We start from the raw sequence: 15,562 nt of genomic DNA, 5'->3' as shown, positions 1-15,562 counted from the left end.
ACTGCACAAGCACCGCGTGGGGTGGAAGACGCCCAACAACAAAGGGTGCCCACTGGGCGATTCCACTCACAGCAAGTTCACAACAGAACGAATCCACGGTGACGGGAGCAGAACAGGGCGGCCTGTGGGGGAGGGGATTGACTGGAAGGGGGCAGGGGGGAAGTTCCTGAAGCGACGAAGAAGTTCCATGTCTTTAAAATTCTTTTAAATTGAGGTAAGCAATACGTAATGTCAAAAGCTACGTTTTAACCACTCTGCACAGCTCAGTGGCACCGAGGACATCCACCCTGCTGTACAGGCACCGCCACCATCTATCTCTGGAACTTCTTCAGCAGGCCCGACTGAAACTCTGCACCCGCTAAACACTAACTCGCCATTTCCTCCTCCCCCAGCAACCACCACTCCTCCTGTCTCTGTGGATCTATTATTCCAGGTGCTTTGTATAAGTGGAATTATGTAATATTTGTCCTTTTTTATCTGGCCTATTTTATTTGGCATTATATATTCAAGTTTCTTCCACGCTGTAGCAGGTGTCATAATTTCCTTACGAAGGGTAAATAATATTCCACTCTATGGATGGACCGCATTTTGTCTGTCTATTCATCCGATGATGGATAATTTATGTTGTTTCCACCTTTTAGCTGTTGTGAATAACGTTACCAAGAACAAGATATGAGTGTGCAAACACCTGATAGCGAAAAGTTCTGCATCTTGACTGGGGTGTTGGTTACGCAGCGGGATACATTTTCAAAGCTCACTATACAGGGCACTTACAACCTGTGAAGTGGCACACCCCTCGTGCCCTAACCACGACAGGCCTTAGGTATAGCCCTCCGTTCCCTCTGCTCCCCTCTACTCACCCCTGCCGCCTCGGGGGCTGGGGAGGAAAGCCCCCTCCCACTCCCTCCAGCTTGAGCCAGGGCTCCCCACCTGCCCCCCGTCACTCAGTTCAACCCCCATGCGCCGACTGGGAGTCACACGGCGTGTGGGGGACAGCAGGCCTCCAGGGAGACACCGGGGGTGGGCCCCCTGCACCCCACAGCACTCTGGGCTTTGTCTACTCACCCCCCGATCTTCCCTCTTTGCAGCTGAGCCCCTGGAGGCAGCCTGCCCCCGTACAGCAGCCGTGGGGCTGAGCAGGCCATGTCCGCTGCCATCGGGGAGGGGTCTGTGCCCCCTGAGCAGTTCCTGGGGTTCCTCATACAGAGGGCGTCAGGCTCTGCCAGCACCTTCGGAATGACTCGCATATGTTTTTTAACAAGTCAACAGGAGAGTTGAAATAGGCTTAAGACCCTCTTGCTTTCCTTGAAGAAAGTTCTGTATTGTATTAATAAAGAGAAACAGTAGGAATCGTGGCAAAAATAATAAAAAAGACAGCTCTGTTGGGGAGGAGGTGCCGCAGCTCTCCCTAGGGGATGGACGTCTACTCTGGAGCTAATTCTTTTCTGAAATAAGTTTGATCTGTCCTCACAGATGATCAAAGCAGCGTGCGGCCCATGAGGACGAGCGGGATGCTGGAAATGCTGGAGGCGAGCTCCCGGTCTTGGAGGAACACAGCCCGCGTTTTCCCTGCCTCGGCTTCCACGTGCTGGGAGTGGGATCCATCCACAGCCCAGTCCCGGTGCCCCGGCATCAGCCGTGGGCAAGCGGGTCAGGTGGGGCTCTGGGCGAGGCATCCAGGAAGGGCAGAGGAACCCCTAACCCTAACTCCCAGGCGCTCCCCGCACCGCTGGCCCCTCCAGCCCGACGCAGGGAGGGGCGCTCCGCCCTGAGCCAGCTGCCGCCCAGCCTGTAGCCAAAGGCAGCCGAAGCCCCCCCCCCCCGCCTCCCCTGCGCCCGTCCCCAGAGCCAGTCCACACCCGGGCAGGGCACAGAGAACAGTGCTCGTTACTGGTTTACCCTCCTGTGGGGCCCGGCAGGTTGTTCCTGAAGACCACAGGGTCCCTGAAAAGCCTGGCTCAGCGCACGGCCCCGGCTGCCACGGCCTTGCTCTGGGCCTCTCCGCTTGAGGTCAAGGGTGAGAAGCCGCTCTCCGACCCAGGTCCAACTGGGCGGGACTCTCACAGCCTAGAACAGGCTGGCCCTGGGCCGTCCTCAAGCCTTTCAAGCACTTTCTAATTTTCCTGGCTGTTTTTCAAAAGCTCCTTTTTCTCCATAAATTGACCTTTAAGAGTGGTTATTTGATATACAAAGCAGACAGCTTGTCATTACTTAATTCCTTAAATGATACACCAGCATTTGGACAAAGGATATACTAGCATTTCATAAATGTTAACACCTATATAAAATATCGTATTGTTGTCAATAATATCAAGATATTAGTAATGCCAACACTGTCAGGATACCTTTGACTAATTAAACTGTATCAATATTAGGGTTCAATTTGAAAATAGTACCCTAATTGTAAAAAAACTCCAAAGGAAGGCCTTTTTAGTTAGAAATAAAACGATTCAATACAATGGGAGGTTGTATTAATACTGTAAGCCCAGAGAACTTTTCTTGAGGTCGCAAAAAGGAACATATGGTGCCCATTTAAAACGCACCAATTACATAGAAGGCATCGGGTGGGTATGAAACCATTTACTGAGGTCAGAAACCCGGTGAGCAGAGGCTGGGCCACGGCTGGGCATGGGCGTGGGCTGGCTCCCATGGGAGTTCTCCACCACGCCGGCCACGCTGTGCAGCTCACAGTCACACCACTCGTAGCCGCTGACCGACGCTGGCTGAGCGAAGATGCATGGCACAGCAGACAGGGGTGCAGGGGAGTCTCAGCTCCACAGATCTCCACCCTCTGCGGTGTACAGTGCCACGCTGGTGGGTGTTTTACACAGCCCGCTTTCCCCCCTTTTCCTTTTTATCTTGGGGGATCGGGAAATGAAAGATCTATTTACTTTTAAGCTGATTTTATTTTTTCAGCATCATCTTCAGGAGTTTATATTTTTCCCTAAAAACTACCTGAAGAGCCTGGAAGCCGTCTGGTCCTCACAGAACTTGCCCCCATCTCACTGCCCCTTGAGCTGGTGCTGCTGCATTCCCACAGCAGTGAACAAATGCTGGGAAGACATCGCTCCTGCCTCTGGGGAAGATGTCCAGTAACAGACGTTAAGAAAGCAGCACGATTATCTCCCACATCGTTTCCAGACACCATCTCAATTCACAGGTTCCTGGCAAAGGAGATGGGGCACAGTAAGGGACAAAGGACCAAAGACAGTGACACAGCACAGATCAGTGACTTTGGAAACAAAATACAAATATTTGGGGGCAGACACATCATTTTAAGTTTCGTACGTGAAGTGAGACCTTATTAAAATGTTTTTGCTTTCTTGCATTCTTTCTTATTGTATGTGCTAACTTAAAAACTAACATTTCATTATGGAGCATCTCAAACATATGTGAAGTAAACAGAATAGCATAATGAGTCCCTTACACCTGGCACCCAGCTTCCTCACCCATCAACATTCTGCTTGCCTTGCTTCCTCTATGCCCCTCACCCTCCAATTGCCACTCGTTTTGAGGTCAAACTTATATACTCTGAATCACACAAATCTCAACATATTTAACACATAATAGGTACATTTGTTAAGCTACATCCCTATCAGGATATAGATTTGTTTCATCACCCCAGAAAGTTCCCTTATGCTTCGTCCTAGTTAACCCACTCACTCCACTCTGGGCAGACAGCCTTCTGAATTTTTTCCCCGTGGATCAGTTTTGCATCTTCCAGAACATCATATAAATCAGGGGTCCCCGACTCCTGGGCTGCGGACCAATGCCGGTCCGCAGCCTGTCAGGAACCAGGCTGCACAGTGGAAGGTGAGTGGTGGGCGAGCGAGCGAACCCTCATGTGCCGTTCCCCATCGCTCGCATTTACCGCCTGAACCATCCCACCCCCCGGCCCGGTCCGCGGAAAAACTGTCTTCCACGACAACGTTGGATATAAATGATAAAGCTTGTACTCCTCTGTGTTCAGCTTCTTTCACTCAGCATAACATCTATGAGAGTCACCCATGTTACTGCACATACAGACATTTCATTTCTTTTTATTGCTGAGTAATATTCCACTGTATGGATATATGACGAATTGTTTATCCATTCTGTTGGGTGTCATTTAGGTTGTTTCCAATTTTTGAATAATTTTTAAAATTATGATTACAATGGCTGAAGTCTTCCAGCTTCATTCTTCTTCAAGGTTGTTGTTTTGACCCTCCTAGGTTCTTTGCGTTTCCATACACAATTAAAAAAAAAAATCTTGTCAATTTCTGTAAACGCCTGCTAGGATCATGACTGGAATTACTTTGGAGTTTTCCATCAATTTTCAGAGAACTGACATCTTAACAATTTTCCAATCCATGAACGTAGTATATCCCTCCATTCATTTCGGTCATTTCTATTTCTCTAAGAAATATTTTGCAGTGCTTAATGTAGACGTCTTACACATCATTCATTAAGCCTGCTTCTAAGTATTTTGGGGTTTGATGCTATTATAAATAGTATTCCTGTAAATTTTCCATTTGTTTCCATTTGTTTGCTGATAGTATATAGAAATATCGTTGGTTTTTGCATATTTGCCTTATGTCCACGACCTTGCTAAATTCTGCAGTTTTTTCTTCTTGGTTCATTAGAATTTTCTCGGTACAGTCAAGCCATCTGCAAACAGGGACAGTCTCACTTCTTTCCCACCCTCATGAGTTTTACTTGTTTCACAGCATAGGCTGACATGTCAGGTAGCCTTGGCTAGAAGTGCTGAGAGCAGACACATGGTCTTTCCTCATCTTACGGGCAAAGCATTCCAGTGTTTCACCTTTAAGTATTTTATCAGCTGTGGGCTTTTCGTAGCTGTCTTCCATCAGATTGAGAAAGTACCTCTTCAATCCTAGTTTGCTGAGAGTTGTTTAAATAAGGGGTTTTTTCCAAACGCTTTTTCTGCATCTGATTTCCAAAACTATGTTGAATAATAGTGGTGAGAGTGGACATCCTTGTCTCATTCCTGATCTTAGAGGAAATGCTTTCAGTTTTGAGAACTGAAAACGATGTTTGCTGTGGGTTTGTCATATGCAGGCTTTCTTACGTTGAGGTAGGTTCCCTCTATGCTCACTTTCTGGAGAGTTTTTACTGTAAATGGGTGTTGACTTTTGTCAAAAACTTTTTCTGCAACTATTGAGATGATTATATGGTTTTTATTCTTCAAGTTCTTAATATGGTGTATCACACTGATTGATTTGCATATATTGAAGAATCCTTGCATCCTTGGGATAAATCCCACTTGATCATGGTGCATGATCCTTTCACTGTGTCGTTGGATTCTGTTTGCTAGTATTTTGTTGAGGATTTTTGCATCTATATTCGTCAGTGCTATTGGTCTGTAATTTTCTTTTTTTGCAGTATCTTTGTCTGGCTTTGGTGCCAGGGCGATGGTGGCCTTGTAGAATGATTTTGGGAGTGTTCCTTCCTCTGCAATTTTTTGGAAGAGTTTGAGGAGGATGGGTGTTAGCTCTTCCCGAAATGTTCGATAGAATTCACCTGTGAAGCCATCTGGTCCTGGACTTTTGTTTGTGGGAAGATTTTTAATCACAGTTTAAATCAATTTCATTACTTGTGATTGGTCTGTTCATACTTTCTATTTCTTCTTGGTTCAGTCTTGGAAGGTTGTACCTTTCTAAGAATTTGTCCATTCCTTCCAGGTTGTCCATTTTATTGGCATAGAGTTGCTCGTGGTAGTCTCTTATGATGCTCTGTATTTCTGCGGTGTCTCTTGTAACCTCTCCTTTTTCGTTTCTGATTATATTGATTTGAGACCTCTCCCTCTTTTTCTTGATGAGTCTGGCTAAAGGTTTATCAATCTGGTTTATCTTCTCAAAGAACCAGCTTTTAGTTTTATTGATCTTTGCTATTGTTTTATTTCTATTTCACTTATTTCTGCTCTGATCTTTATGATTTCTTTCCTTCTGCTAACTTTTGGTTTTGTTTGTTCTTCTTTCTCTAGTTCCTTTAGGTGTAAGGTTAGATTGTTTGAGATTTTTCTTGTTTCTTGAGGTAGGCTTGTATAGCTGTAATCTTCCCTCTTAGAACTGCCTTTGCTGCATCCCACAGGTTTTGGATCATGTTTTCGTTGTCATTTGTCTCTAGGTTTTTTTTTTTTTTTTTTTTTTGATTTCCTCTTTGATTTCTTCAGTAATCTCTTGGTTATTTAGTAACGTATTGTTTAGCCTCCATGTGTTTGTGTTTTTTACGTTGTTTTCCCTGTAATTGATTTCTAATCTCACAGCACTGTGGTCAGAAAAGATGCCTGATATGATTTCAATTTTCTTAAATTTACTGAGGCTTGATTTGTGACCCAGGATGTGATCTATCCTGGAGAATGTTCCATGTGCACTTGAGAAGAAATGTAATCTGCTGTCTTCAGATGGAATATCCTATGAATATCAATTAAATCTGGTCTATCGTGTCATTTAAAGCTTGTGTTTCTTTATTAATTTTCTGTCTGGATGATCTGGCCATTGGTGTAAGTGAGGTGTTAAAAAATTGTTATATCTTCTTCTTGGATTGATCCCTTGATCATTACGTAGTGACCTTCCTTGTCTCTTGTAACATTCTTTATTTTAAAGTCTATTTTATCTGATACGAGTATTGCTACTCCAGCTTTCTTTTGATTTCCATTTGCATAGAATATCATTTTTCATTTCCTCACTTTCAGTATGTATGTGTCCCTAGGTCTGAAGTGGATCTCTCTCTCTTTTGTTTTTTCTATTGTTATTATTTTTAAATTTATTTATTTATTTTTGGCTGCATCGGGTCTATGTTGCTGTGCATGGGCTTTCTCTAGTTGCGGCGAGCAGGGGCTGCTCTTCGTTGCAGTGCACGGGCTTATTGTGGTGGCTTCTCTTGTTGAGGAGCACATGCTGTAGGCGCGCTGGCTTCAGTAGTTGTGCCTCAAGGGCTGAAGAGTGCAGGCTCAGTAGTTGTGGCACACGGGCTTAGTTGCTTCATGGCACTTGGGATCTTCCCGGACCAGGGCTGGAACCCGTATCCCCTGCATTGGCAGGCAGATTCTCAACCACTGTGCCACCAGGGAAGTCCCTGAAGTGGGTCTCTTGTAGACAGCATATATATGGGTCTTGTTTTTGTATCTATTCAGCGAGCCTGTGTCTTTTGGTTGGAGCATTTAATTCATTCACATTTAAGGTAATTATCGACATGTATGTTCCCATTACCATTTTCTTAATTGTTTTTGGTTTGTTTTTGTAGGTCCTTTTTTTTCTTTTCTTTTCTTGTGTTTCCCACTTAGAGAAGTTCCTTTAGCTGGTTTGGTGGTGCTGAATTCTCTTAGCTTTTGCTTGTCTGTAAAGCTTTTGATTTCTCCGTTGAATCTGAATGAGATCCTTACCGGGTAGGGTAATCTTGGTTGTAGGTTCTTCCTTTTCATCACTTTAAATATATCATGCCACTCCCTTCTTTCCTGCAGAGTTTCTGCTGAGAAATCTGCTAACCTTATGGGAGTTCCCTTGTATGTTGTCATTTTTCCCTTGTTGCTTTTAATAATTTTTCTATGTCTTTAATTCTTGTCAATTTGATTACCATGTGTCTTGGTGTGTTTCTCCTTGGGTTTATCCTGCCTGGGACTCTCTGCACTTCCTGGACTTGGGTGGCTTCTTCTTTTCCCATGTTAGGGAATTTTTCGACTATAATCTCTTCAAATATTTTCTTGGGTCCTTTCTCTCTCTCTTCTCCTTCTGGGACCTCTATAATGAGAATGCTGGTGCATATAATGTTGCCCCAGAGGTCTCTTAGGCTGTCTTCATTTCTTTCTATTCTTTTTTCTTTATTCTGTTCCATGGCAGTGAATTCCACCATTCTGTCTTCCAGGTCACTTATCTGTTCTTCTGCCTCAGTTATTCTGCTATTGATTCCTTCTAGTGTATTTTTCATTTCAGTTATTGTATTGTTCATCTCTGTTTGTTTGTTCTTCAATTCTTCTAGGTGTTTGTTCTTCAAATCTTCTAGGTCTTTGTTAAACATTTCTTGCATCTTCTCAATCTTTGCCTCCATTCTTTTTCTGAGATCCTGGATCATCTTCACTATCATTATTCTGAATTCTTTTTCTGGAAGGTTGCCTATCTCCACTTCATTTAGTTGTTTTTCTGGGGTTTAATCTTGTTCCTTCCTCTGGTACATAGTCCTCTGCCTTTTCATTTTGTCTATGTTTCTATGAATGTGGTTTTCATTCCATAGGCTGCAGGACTGTAGTTCTTGTTGCTTCTGCTGTCTGCTCTCTGGTGGATGAGGCTATCTGAGAGGCTTGTGCAAGCTTCCTGATGGGAAGGACTGGTGGTGGGTAGAGCTGGGTGTTGCTCTGGTGGGCAGAATTCGGTAAAAGTTTAATCTGCTTCTCTGCTGAATGCGTGGGGCCGAGTTCCCTCCCTGCTGGTTGTTTGGCCTGAGGTAACCCAGCAGTAGAGCCTGCAGGCTCTTTGGTGGGGCTAATGGTGGACTCCGGGAGGGCTCATGCCAAGGAGTATTTCCCAGAACTTCTGCTGCCAGTGTCCTTGTCCCTACAGTGAGCCACAGCCACCCCCTTCCTGTGCAGGAGATCCTCCAACACCAGCAGGTAGGTCTGGTTCAGTCTCCTATGGGGTCCCTGCTCCTTCCCCTGGGTCCCGATGAGCACACTACTTTGTGTGTGCCCTTAAAGAGTGGAGTCTCTGTTTCCCCCAGTCCTGTCAAAGTCCTGCAATCAAATCCTGTTAGCCTTCAAAGTCTGATTCTCTAGGAACTCCTCTTCCCTTTGCCGGACCCCCAGGCTGGGAAGCCTGATGTGGGGCTCAGAACCTTCACTCTAGTGGGTGGACTTCTGTGGTGTAAGTGTTCTCCAGTCTGTGAGTCACCCACCCAGCAGTTATGGGATTTGATTTTATTGTGATTGCGCCCCTCCTACCGTCTCACTGTGGCTTCTCCTTTGTCTTTGGATGTGGGGTATCTTTTTTGGTGAGTTCCAGCGTCTTCCTGTCAATGACTGTTCAGCAGTTAGTTGTGATTCCGGTGCTCTCCCAAGAAGGAGTGAGCGCACGTACTTCTACTCCACCGTCTTCAATTTCTGAACACTTAACCAACCCTCCATTCCTGGGATAAACCCACTTGATCACTGCTTGATTTTCTTTGCTAATATTTTGTTAAAGAATTTTTTTTTTTTTGCATCTATATTCATGTAAGGTATGGTTTATAATATTTTTCTTGTAATGTCTTTGTCAGGTTTTGGCATCAGGGTTATTAATATTTTGAACATGTGTTACTGAAGTTTCCACTAATGTGACAAATGTAAATATAGTCAGAAAAGAGAAAATGTCTTAGTATTATTATAATGGCAGTGTGTGTATTTTTTTGCACTGGGAACATTGCTGCAGTCTGAAGGTCTAAAGGAGGGAAGAGAGGATAAAGCTGAATGAGAAGGGTAATGGGAGAGAAGTCAACGCTGAGGTCTGACAGTGGTTTTGGGTTCCTCACTCCCCCCGTATATGAGGCCTGACTTCTAAGTTAATTATCTCCTCCAAGTTTTCCTCTTGTCAGCTTTTTAGGTGGAATCAGTTTTCCAGCTACAATGGAAGTCACTGGAAAAACAGATATATTTTCTCAAGAGTTAAGTCTAATTAAATCTAGGAAATGTTGAAACTAAGGCATATCAAATACTGTATGTAATAGTGGCATTTTAAAAGGTGATTAAAAGAAACAGAAGTGGCTGGGGATCAGCAGGCAGTGACCCAGAGACACACAGCCCTGCTTCTAAGGAGCCTGGGGTCCAGTGAGGGGGGTTGGTGGCTGACAGTCAGTGACCACAGAGAGGAGGCCCTGACCTGGCACAGGGCTGGGAGGGTCGCGACAGTGAGGAGTGGGTGCAAAGGCAGGACCAGCAGTGTCAGAGGGAGACGGGTGAGCAGGGTGGGGAGGGAGAAGGGTCGGGGGAGAAACACAGTGACAGACAGCTGAGCCACCAAGGAGCTTGCTGAGCTGGAGGAGGGTTGTGGGATACTGCCCACCATCTGGACCACAGGTCTGCAAGGGGCCCCGCGCTCTTCTGCTCTGGGCTCCTAGGAGGGTTGTGCTTTGCCTGCCCTTCTGACACCTGCTGTGCGGGCTCTCAGAGCTGAGGCTGCAGAAGCAGGCACCACAGTCACCCACTAGCAGTTGCTAGGGTAACCGTACTCTAATATAAATAGCAATAAAATTAATCAGGGCCTGAAACTTGGGTAACTTCTTCAGACACCAGCTTACTGGCTTTCTGTGGTGACCAGGTAGGTGGCTTCCACATTTCTGTTCAATTTTTGAGTGTGAAAAAAAAGCACAAGACCAATTTTATCACGTACTCTGAGTCTCCTGGTTTAAATCAGTGACCTGGTCCAAATGAACAGATCTAGCCCTTGGATGCATGGCAAGGCTCATTCGTTCTGGAGGTCAAGGGCGTCTTTGGAGAAAGGCAGATTTCATCACCTGCCCCAAACACTCTGTTTCCAGAATCTGGACCCCATCTATAGAATTGTGAGGTGATAGATTACAATAAACTTCCAGATCTGACCTCAGTCCCACTCACTGCACACTCTGTCTTCACAGCTTCACACGATTTGAAATGATCCTGCTTTCCCCTTCTTTACTACTGTCTTCTCCAGAATGTAAACCCACTGGGCAAGGACTCCACCTGCCCTGCTCACAGCTACATCCCGAGAGCCCAAACCGTGCCTCGCCCATGGCAGACACTCATTCCCTTGTTTGAGGAGCAAATTCATTCATTCATGTATCAGACAGCCATTGTTGAAATTTGTACACTACGGGCTCCTCTGAAGTACCCAGTGCAACTGCCTTGGTGAAAGGCTCGAGACTTCAGTCCAAAGGCCTGATTTAAGCTCCCTCCAGTGCTCTAACTTACAGGTCCCAGCACATTTTTACACCCGAACCTCAGTTTCCCTGCTGTAAATTGGATGGAATAGTCCTTACTCACAGCCCTGGAGAATTAAGTGAGAAAGCATATGCCAAAGTGCTGGTAAGGTTCTGTGCAGATGTGAGGCATGGTTCCGATTTGAATACAGAGGGAGAGACTGTCCATGAAAATGAAGTGGTTGGTCCAGGACCTCGTGGTCGATGGACAGCGTTGTTTGCTGGGGCTCAGGTGTGATGTTTTTCAGGGATTTTTAAAATTTTTATGTATTTTTTGGATATTGAATGCTATTATAAAGGGGTTGAATTGCATTTTTAAAATTGCTCCACAGTAGAAGTTTCTGTATGAGCTATTTTGGAGAGAAAAGGAAAATTTTTTTCTTCTGGAGTACCACAGTTAATTTATGTTAACAACTTACACATGAAAGGATGTATGTGAACTCCTTTGTGATACAAGTCCAAAAGCTGACAGAAATTTGGAAATTTCTTCTATTTTAATGCTGAAATTTAATTCACAATGAATTTCTCTTCAAGTGTGGAACATTTTCCCCTTGATTTTCACATGACTTGGTAATAAGAGCAGTTGTATGGGCTCATCAAAAATAGAAGAAAGCTGATAGAGTCGAGATATTCAGTGTAAATATTTAGTGCAGGGGGTTGGCGGCTTTTAAATTTGCATCTTGATCTAAATGTATCTGCTGATTTCCCATCTGCTAATATTTTCCCATCTGCTAAATACCTGCCACCAGGGAAGGGGACGCCTTTGTCTTCCCCTGCTTAACCTCCATGTCCCCTTCACCTGAACTTGGAGACAGCACCACTGCGCCCCTCAGAGCGCACCCCCCCCCCCCCCCCCCCCCCCCCCCCCCGACACACACACACGGGCACACGCTCTGACCACAGGTACCAGCACTGGCCCAGGAGCCCGTCACAGAGAGCTGGGTTGACCCGGGGATTCGCAACCCAAAGACCCCTGGGCGTCGTCCCACCTCGTGCAACTTGGTGGAGCCCAGGCAGCAGCCGTCCTGGGATGCAGGCCAGCCCCTGGAGAGGTGGTGTGTGTGTGTGTCTGTCAAACACCCACTGCAGACGATGCAGCCCCAAAGGCAAGGCTCTGCACCACAGATGAGATGGGAGGCGGGAGGCGGGTGACAGCGGCTGTGGCAGCAGGACGCTGGCAGGGAAGCCAGCCCCGGGCCCTGGGTCGGTACCACCTCCCGCGTGGGCACCGGGGGCCGTGTGGACCATGACAGTCCCACGCCAACCCCACCCCCTCCCTCCCTGAGCAACACGGTCGGTGTGTTAGCAAACTCGCGTCATCTGTGCCTGTCATTTACACCATGAGGAGCTTCCCCTTTCCATGTTTAACCCTAAGAAGCCTAAAAGCACCAGCTGCTCCCCTCTGGGGGCCCTGAGAATGTGCCGACCCAGAAGGCAGTTCTGGTGTGGCCGCTGGACCCTCTGGGAAGGCCAGCTCTCCAGCATCCAGACAACTCCACCAACACACCAGGGACAGAGAAGGAAATGGCCCCCAAGAGCAGGATTTAACGTTTTATGCTTAAAATCAAGTCCATCGCGCCGACCACGCAGACACTTGACTGACGGTGGCAAATAACAAATCTCAGTTTTGCTGGGAGCTTGCCTTCGTGGAAAGCCAGAGATGAATAAAATATATGAGGGCACATCAAATATACTGCAAGGACAACATATACAAACAGTACATTAAGCATCATGGAAGGCAGTAAAGGGCTGGAAACAGGTCCGAGTTGGCAGCTGGGCTCTGGTTCTGGGTCTATCTGCGCAAACGGACTCTCCTCGTGGCCCTCAGTTCTGGGATAGCTCATCAGGAATTGGGGAGTCTGGCCCGCCTAATTTCTCCCACCTCTTCCTTGCTAAATTACAAGTTTCTGGGCACACGCTCGGCCCGGCCGGGCCAGCCTTCCCTCCACGCGCGGAGCAGTGTCAACAGAAAGGCTCCCGTGACATTTCTGCTCTCCATCAATTACATGCGGGCTCTTCACCGCCAGGAGAAAAATACATATTGTGCTCCAGCGAGAGCCATTGTACCGAGGTCAGCAGGAACTCATTGTCCTTTTTGCTTCAGAACAAGGCAATCCTGACATCTGTAAGATTTGCTATAGATAATCCAGGTGCTATACGCTCAGAGCAATGGGCCGGCGGAGAGGAAGGGGGAAGCAAGGCTGGGAGAGGGGAGAGACAGATAGACAGACGTTGAGGGGTCTCCTGAAGGCTGGACCATTCAGTCCTGGGCTTGCCTGGGAAGGTTTCACCGAATGGTCTGCATCATTTAAGGGGAAAGTAGGTACTTGGCGAATATCTACAACACTGTGCTGGACGGCCCACCGCATACCACTACCCCCCCCCCCCCCCCCCCCGCCCCACCGCCCCCCGTCACTGGAGCTGGACAAGTCAGGAAAGGAACCCACCAGAGAGACACCGAGGGGCTCACGTCCCCGCCTCCCAGCGTGTGGCCTAAAGTCCTAACAGGGTGCCAGGGAGTCACCGACCAGGCAGCTCATATCGCTAAGTGAGATGGGCTGGGGGTCAAAGGCTCAGGAGGCGGACGGGCCGACTGGACGGCCCGCAGAAGCACCTGCCTTTTAAGTCCATGTGAGAGGAAATCAAAAGCAGATTTGACGACCAGTCAGGGAGAAGCTCTTCTCCAGAGGAGAGATTTTTCATGGAAAAGAAAATTCGGCGACAGGCAGCAGACTGTGCTGTGAAGACAAAAGGACTACAAAGGAGGGAGAGAAATTCCGACGGGGCTTCCGTAGGGCAGCGGGGAGACTCGGGAGCAGCACTTGAGCTGCCTCCCCGCCGTGTCAGAGGCACAGGCTGAGTGTGTGCACGGGCACGCCCGTGTCACAAAGTGTGTGCGCGCACGTGTGCCGGCACATCTCCCCAGCCTTGGTGTGGGGCCTGTCGAGGCGGGGCTCGGGGCCGGGGGGAGTGGCGAGGGACCTGCTCCAGAACACAGCTTCTGCTTTTCCAGCTGCGGGGGGATGGCAACGCTCCCCCGAGTCCTGGGAGCTCTGGCTCCGCTGCTGGCCCAGCAACAAACGCATCTCCACTTGGGACTTTCAACCCTTAGAGACGACATCTCTTCAGCCTGTAACTGTTCCCTTTGGTCATATCCCGAAAAGTGAGCATGTGATTTCAATCTGAAATTAAAAGTCGTGTCTGAATAACACAACTGCATTCTCATTTCCTAATGCCCTGGTTTTTACTACTTTGCATTCAACTGTGAAAAGTCTTTTAAAACTCGGAACAGCAGTAAAACTTGAATGAATTTTTGACCCATTATTGCATAGCGGGCGTGCCTTCCAAGTTGGAGAGACTGCCAAGTTCTCCCCACCTAATATTTCCACTTTAATTGTGCCACTTGAGAAATTTACGTGCCTCAAAATATGGCATGAATCTTACGCTTATTGCAGTATCATTAGCAGCAACATTTAAGCAACATCTGTGTGCCATAGAACTAATTGAAGGAGCAGAAGTGGCAGCTGTAAATCCACAGGAAGACGGCAGTTTGCACCCAGCACTGCTGAGTTAGCTACTAGCTGTCAGCCTGTTCCCGCAATCTGGTCTTGAGCACCGTGGTTACAGGCACACCGTGTCCAAAAGAATGCAGCGAGTAGGCTAATGATCCTATTCACCACTTTGCTGCACCAGTTTGGCTGCTTTTCCAGTTTCCTTGTTGAATTTCATTATAAATTTCTCCATTCTTGTAAAAAGTCCAGTAAGAGACGTGTCTGACTTTAAACTACTTACCTGAGCCGAGAAGTGCTGGTCTGGCCAGACTGAACTGAGAATTGATTTTTTTGTGATTTAATAATTCTGCTCTCCCCTCACTCCTTTCAATTGCTTAAAATTTTTTCTCCCACACGTCTCTGTAAAAAAAATAACTTTAAAATCCCGAGTAATGCTGATATTTAAAGCAATGGCATCTTCTTCCCGTGAACATAACATTTTCAGTAATCAATACAAGATGGCAACCGTAATTCATCGCTGGTTGGGGCGGACGCAGCTGGCAGAGTGTGCCCGGGTGTAAGAGCGTCTCCCATGACTCAGCCGCTTCACACATCACGGCTGATGAGCGGGAGGCCAGCATCCCTTAGTTCAGACCCAAAGGCATCGACTGCTCTCCCTCCCTCAATATTAAGAAAAATGATACCGATTCTTCCACGTAGGGAGCGAGTTAAGTTGGGAGCGAGGGATTACTAACATGCCTCTTTTTGCAGGAGAAATGAGGGCACCGGAGCCACTGCTTTTTACTCAGAGTATCGCCTCCACTGAGCACAACTGGAAAAACTATTTCTGACACCTCCTGCAGAACGCAGCCCCAGCTTGCTTTTAACTCCGGTCTCGCTTGTTTCTGTCTTGGCAGTGAGTGGATGCTTCTCCCTCGGCGCCTGGCCCTTAGACAATGATGTAACTGGTATCTTTCGAAGCACTCAAGAGTGCTGGAAATACACAAAAGAAGGCCTCCTTCAATATGTGATGACTGGTGTGTTTGCCAACAGCCCGACTTCATTAGAAGATTGGCACGTCCACCCAGCTGCCATGTGACATGCCGTCAACTGTGGACATTTGTTGTCTTAATGCTCAAGTACTCAGGGAC

This window comes from Monodon monoceros, unplaced genomic scaffold (assembly GCF_005190385.1).
Source record: "Monodon monoceros isolate NGI ecotype Baffin Bay Population unplaced genomic scaffold, NGI_Narwhal_1 Super_Scaffold_4, whole genome shotgun sequence".
Classification (NCBI taxonomy): Eukaryota; Metazoa; Chordata; class Mammalia; order Artiodactyla; family Monodontidae; genus Monodon; species Monodon monoceros.
This window is presented reverse-complemented; position numbering follows the sequence as displayed.